Source organism: Oryctolagus cuniculus, chromosome 14, assembly GCF_964237555.1.
Source record: "Oryctolagus cuniculus chromosome 14, mOryCun1.1, whole genome shotgun sequence".
Taxonomy (NCBI): domain Eukaryota; kingdom Metazoa; phylum Chordata; class Mammalia; order Lagomorpha; family Leporidae; genus Oryctolagus; species Oryctolagus cuniculus.
In genome coordinates this window covers 94,776,778-94,783,966 of record NC_091445.1, presented here as the reverse complement: position 1 = coordinate 94,783,966, position 7,189 = coordinate 94,776,778, and positions in this window count along the sequence as shown.

Below are 7,189 nucleotides of genomic sequence, written 5' to 3'. Positions count from 1 at the left end.
CTTTCAAGATGACTTCACTAGGCTGTCATGCAAGCTCTTAGCTCCCAAGTCCGCACATTTTTCAATAGGGCGTGTGGTTGATTTATAAAGGCCACTCAGGTCAAGCAATCTGAGCTTTCTTTTCTTTTTAAGATCTGTTTTATTTATTTGAAAGGCAGAGTTACAGAGAGAGACAGGAAGAGATACACAGAGAGAAAAGTCTTCCATCCACTGGCTCACTCCCCAAATAGCTCTAACCACTGGGTCTGGGCCACGCCAAAGCCAGGAGCCAGGAGCCAGGAATTTCGTCCATGTCTCCCATGTGGGCAGAAGAACCCAAGGACTTGGGCCATTCTCCACTGCTTTTCCAGGTGCATGAGCAGGGAGCTGGATCAGAAGTGGAGCAGCTGGACTTGAAGCAGTGCCCACATAGGATGCCAGCACGGCCAACGGCACTTTAACCCATTGCGCCACAATGTTGGCCCCAAGTTTTCCTTTATTTAAGAGTGATGTAAATCCCTTTAAAGGCAGTAACACCAGGTCAGACTAATTTGATTCACAGATGTAGCTATGGGGCCGGCGCTATGGTATAGTGGGCTAAGCCTCTGCCTGTGGTGCCGGCATCCTTTATGGGAGCCAGTTTGTGTCCCGGTTTCTCCTCTTCCAATTCAGCTTTCTGCTATGGCCTGAGACAGTCATGGAAGTTAGCCTAAGTCCTTGGGCCCCTGCACCCTAATTGGAGACCCAGAAGAAGCTCCTGGATCCCAGTTCCGGCCATTGCAGTCATTTGGGGAATGAAACAGAGGATGGAAGACCTTTCTGTCCGTCTCTCCCTTTCTCTGTCCATAATTCTGCCTCTCAAAGAAACAAATAAAATCTTTTTAAAAAGCCATATGTGCCTGTGAGGATTAATTTTGTTCCTGTTATGTTACTTCAGTGTAGTTGAACTCAAATAAACAAAATCCATGGCATTTAATTTGCTTCGAGATTTGAGATTTAATTACAGAGAAAGGAACACACACACACACACACACACACACATATCCCTGTTCTTCTGCATCTGCCATTAAGCAACACATGGCCATAATTCCATTTGTCTTATTTCATTAAGACTTTGTAAACCCCTAGACGAAAACAATGACAAGATAATGAGGCTTGCGCACAGAGGCCTTGGTAGCTGTGTGCAATACCTGCAAGGTTCTGCTCTTCTGCTTCTGACATATCTGTCCTGTCCCGGTGGCTCAAGGGGAGTCTAAAAGCAGAACACAATCTTCACATTTGCCTCTTCTAGCGCTTTATTGAAACCTATCCCATCAAAGCCGACAGCTACAATGTAGCTGCATCTTGCTTCAATGTTTTTGCAAGGATTTTCATGCCTCTTAAAGTCTCCATGCCTAGAAAATCATTCTAGGTCCTCCACAATCCCTTCTGCAGCCGAATCTATAGTCAGCCCCTCCAGCTACACATAAAGGAGCCGAGAGGTGGAGGGACCGGGAGAAAGGCTGTGTGCCCCAGTGGGTCTGAAGTATCGAATTCTCTGGGTGTGTGGAGAGGGTGTTTTAGGACAAGATTAACACTGGACTTGGTGGACAGAGAACACATGGCGGTCTCCAGTGTGGAGACCCATCAGGTAAGGGCCAGAACAGAGCACAGGGGCCGAGTAGGGGAGAATCCTCACTGTTCTTTGAGCTGGGGCATCATCTTCTCCTACTTTTGGACTTGACCTAGGCCGGGACTTACACCATCAGCACTCCGGGGTCTCCAGCCTGCCAGCCAAGGTCGGTCCTCCTCCGTCTACAACCTCAGGACCAACTCCTTCCAGTAAATTCTGCTTCCTCACTTCTCTTTTTCTCTCCCCCTCCCACGCACACATGGGGCCTCTGAAATGAGTATTATGAAACAACTATGCATGGATTCCAAAAGTTTGACACCAAAATAAACCCATCTTCTGATTTCACTTTCCACAAACTTGTTGAAGTCCCTGCATGTGTGTGCGTGTGCACCTGCTCGCCTCCATCCTCATGGCTCTGTTTTATGGGGAGCAACCCGGACTGGACTGAGTTACTGGAATTAAGACTTATTCTATGCATCTGCTCTCCCACAATATGGCGCTGAGAAGGGAGAAGCAGCTTCTACACAGCTGCCTCCAGTTCAACCAATAAACAGCAGGACCTGCTCCTGATTGGAGGAGAGCAGCGTACTCGGCGTGTGGGTAGCAGAGTTGGGATTGGCGGAAGAGGACTATAAAGGAGGAGAGAGACAACATGCACTGGGAACATCTAAGGGGAACATCTGAGGGAACACCTGAGCAGCCCCCGAGAGAGCCGGCCGGCGGTGTGCCGCTCCCCCGCGGAAGTGGGGAAAGTGGCAGGGGGAACCGCCCTTCCACGGAGGTGGAAGGGTCGGTAGTCAACCCGGGAAGAACCAGCAGCAAACCCGGGGAGGGCTGAGCAGACGAAAGAACAGCGCAGGGTCCTGTGTCATTCCTCCACGAAGAGGGGGAGCGACATAATGGTGCCGTGACTCGGATATGAAGCCTAGGCAGGGTTTAGTGTCGTTCCTCCATGGAGAGGGGGAGCGACATGTTTCTCTGGGGAAGCCTGACCCATACACGGCGCACACGGGACCTCATCACCACTAAGAGTTCCATGATGATGATGGCCACCCTGTCCCACCCTCGTGTTCCGCTCCAGCAGTGGGGCTTCCTATCCCGGCTCAGAATGAATAAGGAATACAAATCCTTCTGTGAGCCGCGGTCACACTGCTGGGCCCCAACTCAGGGATTAGAGATGCCCACCCCATCCAGTGTCTTGTCACCAAGGTCACGAACACAGGACAGAGCAGAAACAGGACGTTCAGACTGTGAGCGGTGTGCAGTGGGAAGGCGTAAACCAGGCCACAGGAACATTTAGGGCAGCAGTACTGGGTCCTCCTCAGCAGCCCAGCCACGCCCCTCTCCTTCCGGGAGAGTCCCTGGGGTGAGAGTGCCACCCGCCGTGGGAAGCCCTGGACTACATGATAGGAACAGCACAGGGGTATCCACTTGGGTCCAGATCGGGAACTCTGCACACTCAGGGCACTGAGAACCGTGGCCCGATCTCTGCAGGACCCTTGAGGACAGAGGGCAGCTCCCGCAGACGAGCGTCCTTCACGGAGGGAGCACCTTGTGGGAGCAGCTCCCTGCCCTGCGGGGGACGCAGCGCCCTCTACCTCCAGCCTAAGGAAACGTTGTGTCTCAAGTCACCCACTCTGATTTCCACGCTCTCGGGGCTGTTCCCCCACTCAGAGCACAGCACTCATAGAGGCTACTGAGAACCACAGAGCTAAAGCGTAAGCATAGGAATGTTGGCGTGGGGAAAAGGGAATAAAGAATGAAAGCATCTGTCCATTGGAAGTTACTATATTTAACTACTTCCTAAGCAGACAGAAATTGGAGAGAGAGGGCTTCCTAGGCAGGATGAAGGAAAGGTTATCGGGTTGTAAGACCTAATCACAATGGCACAATGCAAGAGATAAACCCAGGTCTTGGGTGGAGCTGGGAATGCTGGCACGTGGGAGCTGTCTACCAGGGCCTTCACAGGATGGCTGTGAAGACGTCACACAGGTTCTGCACAAGCACCTGTGAGAGAATCTGAAGACAAGATTCTGCTGCTTCAAAGATGATGGGGAATCATCCAGATGGGTGTCTCCCGCTACGTGAAAGGATACCCTTCAGAGAATGGCTGTCCAGGGCAGGCAAGCGGAGAGAAAGCCGGATTGCCCAGGACAGATGCGGGAAGAGTCTGGGGAGGGTGTGCGGAAGAGCGGTGGGCCATAATGTGCAGCAGGGGCCCTTGGAGGAGGCCTCTCAGGGGTCGGCATGAACTGGGAATGAGATGAGCAGCTATGGCCAGGTAAGCCCGACGGACACTCGTCTCACACGGGTCGCCAGGCACGGCAGTGGCCTAAGACTTGATTAGAGAATGTTCACTGTTCATTCTGAAGAAGTTCCTTGGTTTGTCCCAAGATGTTGGGCATGTCTGCTGCCCCCAAAGCGCTCCTCCTCAGGCAGATCGTACGTGGCAAAGCAGGCTGCTATCTGGGGTCTGTGTGAGGAACAAAGGAGAAACACAGGGTGGAGACCGAGCAGGAAGGGGCTAATTCAAGGCTGCGGAATGCTCAGACTCAACACAGTCTATCCCAAGAATGGATGGCCTGTGGCTGGCTCTTGGAAGCGGACTCAGCTTTTGAAATATTCTACCAGGTAAGAGAGTTTCTGCTGGGCTGAGGCCAGTTTGAGCAGAGTGTTCGTGCTAACAGTGTGGTATGGGCTGACTTCTCATTTTGCTTGGGAGGACTGGAGTCTGCGTATCTGCTGTTAATCATAAAAATGCTTCAGGTCTGTGTGGCTGACTCCCAACAGGAGCCCTGGACAGGGAGGCTCAGGGGTGCTCCCCTGGTCCCTGCTGCTAGGATCAGGCACATCCGTGGGACCCCCGGAGGAGCGAATGCCTGGGAGCTTGCTCCTGGTTTCTCCGGGACGTTGCTCTTTGCCTGGCTGATTTTAACCCACGCACCTCACACCTTGAACTGCACCGTGAGGATAACAGCTTCCCTGGGTAAGATGAGTTGAAAGTGAACAGTCCCAGGATCCCCACCCCAGAGCTGGAGAAGTCAACAGATGCAAGAACGCAGTTTAACAGAAAGCAAATGGGAGAAACATGGATTCCTCGAAGGGCTGGAGCAACAGACAAGAGCCCAGGGTTTCCCCGCTGAGGAGGTTCAAGCCATTATTCAGTTACAAGATGGATAATCCCAGGAGGCGATGATGGATGGATGAACAGTCTCATGGGCTCTTCACTGCCTCATTTCCAGGTCTAGATTTTTTCCCACAGTTTATCAGTTCTAAGAGTTATTTTGTGTTGTTAAGTGTGTTATATCATTTCTGTAAAATGTCTGAATGTAAATTATTCAATTGATTTTCCAAATTAAGGTGTTCTCCATGGCCCTTTCCACCCTACATCAAACAAATGTGATGTAAGAACATGTGATTTGACTTTGGTATAAACAACCACCACAGCAGTGTGCTTCCAAGCATCCAGAAAATTCTTCAGCACGTTGGTATCCTGCTTGTCTTGCCTGTTTGAAAGTGAGTTGGGTTTATCACTCATGTGAGTGGTTCACCCACATCATTTTCCACCATAGCTGCAAATTCTGTCGCCACACCAATGCACTGTTTGGTTCAATCTCTTAACATCTAAATAAAGGCAACTGGGTTGATTGTGGCATTGACTATGCCTGACTTTCTGTGCGCTATAGATTGGAAACATTTGGGGCTCTCAAGCCAAGCCAGGCAGAGAGCAGGTCTCCCGAGGGCTCAGTACAGCTGATGGTTGTCAAGTGGCTCTTTCCAATTTACAGCCTATTTCAATATGGGTGTACTTTGTGGACCGTCCCTTTGAAGTCATCCCAGTGTTTGGTTTTGTTGTGTGCGTTTGTATACGTTGATGACTCTAAGCTGGCTTGTGTGCCCTTTAACAAATCTATTTTGTATGTGCCTGTTTGTTTTGTTGCTGAGTGTGCTGTTTAGTCTGAAAATCCACAAGCAGAAACTATTACATCAGGGTAAGAGTTCCTTGTGACCTGGCCTGGGGCTGGGACATGCCGTCTAATGCCTGGCTCCTTAATGCAGGCCATAAATGATTGCAGAGTTTATAGATGGTGTGTCCTTTTGCCACCACTGCCCACCACCCCCAACACGCACACACACAAACCCTTTCTAGATACGCTAACCAAAGTGAGCAGAGTTTTCATTGGTTCCAGGTGAGAAGGTAGTGGCTGACTCGGTGTGGTCCGGTAGCAGATCGAAGGCAGATCCTCCACTCGGTGTGGTCAGGTAGAAGATCAAAGGCAGATCCTCCACTGGGAAATACGTGTCTGCAGCAGCCTCAGACAATCAGGATCATGTCACAGAAGCACAGATGTCTGCACAAACGTATCCAGAAAAACACTGGCGTGGCGGGTCTTCTTTTAAAGAATACTTTCCGAAGGAGATTAGATCTCTAAGACATCCATTCACCTTTGCCAAACCAGAGGGCTCTCCACGCAACCCTGTAGCAAATTTTGAATTCTGCTTCTCTTTGTTCTCCTTTAATTGGAGGAATGAAATCAATCAAAGAAAAGTTATGCAAATTGATGATAATTATTTCCGTGTCCGGGGCCATCATCCTACTTTTCTTTATGGCTGCATTTATTGAACTTAGCTGATTTATCATTGAACTCATGGTTGAATGACATCCTGTAAGTGTTACTCAGTTCTTATTTCTGAATATATGGGGGGTGCTTCGAAAAAGGTCATGGAAAATGAAATTAAAAGATCAGTTTATTTGGGTGCAGAACCTACTGAAATCCAGGCTTATAATGGGTCTTCAGAAAGTTCCAGAAAAGGAATATTATGAAAAAACCATGCATGAATTTCAATAGTTTTGCACACAAATTTATCTTTTAATTTGATTTCCATGTACTTTTTTTTTTGGACAGGCAGAGTTAGACGGTGTGAGAGAGAGAGACAGAGAGAAAGGTCTTCCTTCCGTGGGTTCACTCCCCAAATGGCCGCTACGGCTGGCATGCTGGGCCGATCCGAAGCCAGAAGCCAGGTGCTTCCTCCTGGTCTCCCATACGGGTGCAGGGCCCAAGCACCTGGGCCATCCTCCACTGCCTTCCCGGGCCACAGCAGACAGCTGGACTGGAAGAGGAGCAACCGGGACAGAATCCGGCGCCCCGACCGGGACTAGAACCTGGGGTACTGGTGCCACAGGCGGAGGATTAGCCAAGTGCGCCGCGGCGCAGGCCTCCATGTGCTTTTTGAACTGGCCTGTGTAACCAGAAAAGTCAGAACAAAAACAGACTAAGGATTTTGCACAAGAGCATGCTGTCAGTGCAAGGGAAAACGAGGCATGGGAAACTGGTTAGCTGTCTACTTGATCTGCTGCGTTTTTACAGGGTCCCTGGCAGCTGAATGTGTCCACTTAATTGGCCTAATTCAACCCAGTAGATGGGAATGCGGGTGATGTACAGTGCAGTCATACCATAGAATACACAGGAGATTGGTTCTAGAACCCGTGTGGATCCTAACAGTCGCTAGTGCTGGCATACTTTATACCAGATGACATCATATTTGTACCTAACTTATGCACATACTCCTGTACACTTTAAATCATCTCTAGACTAC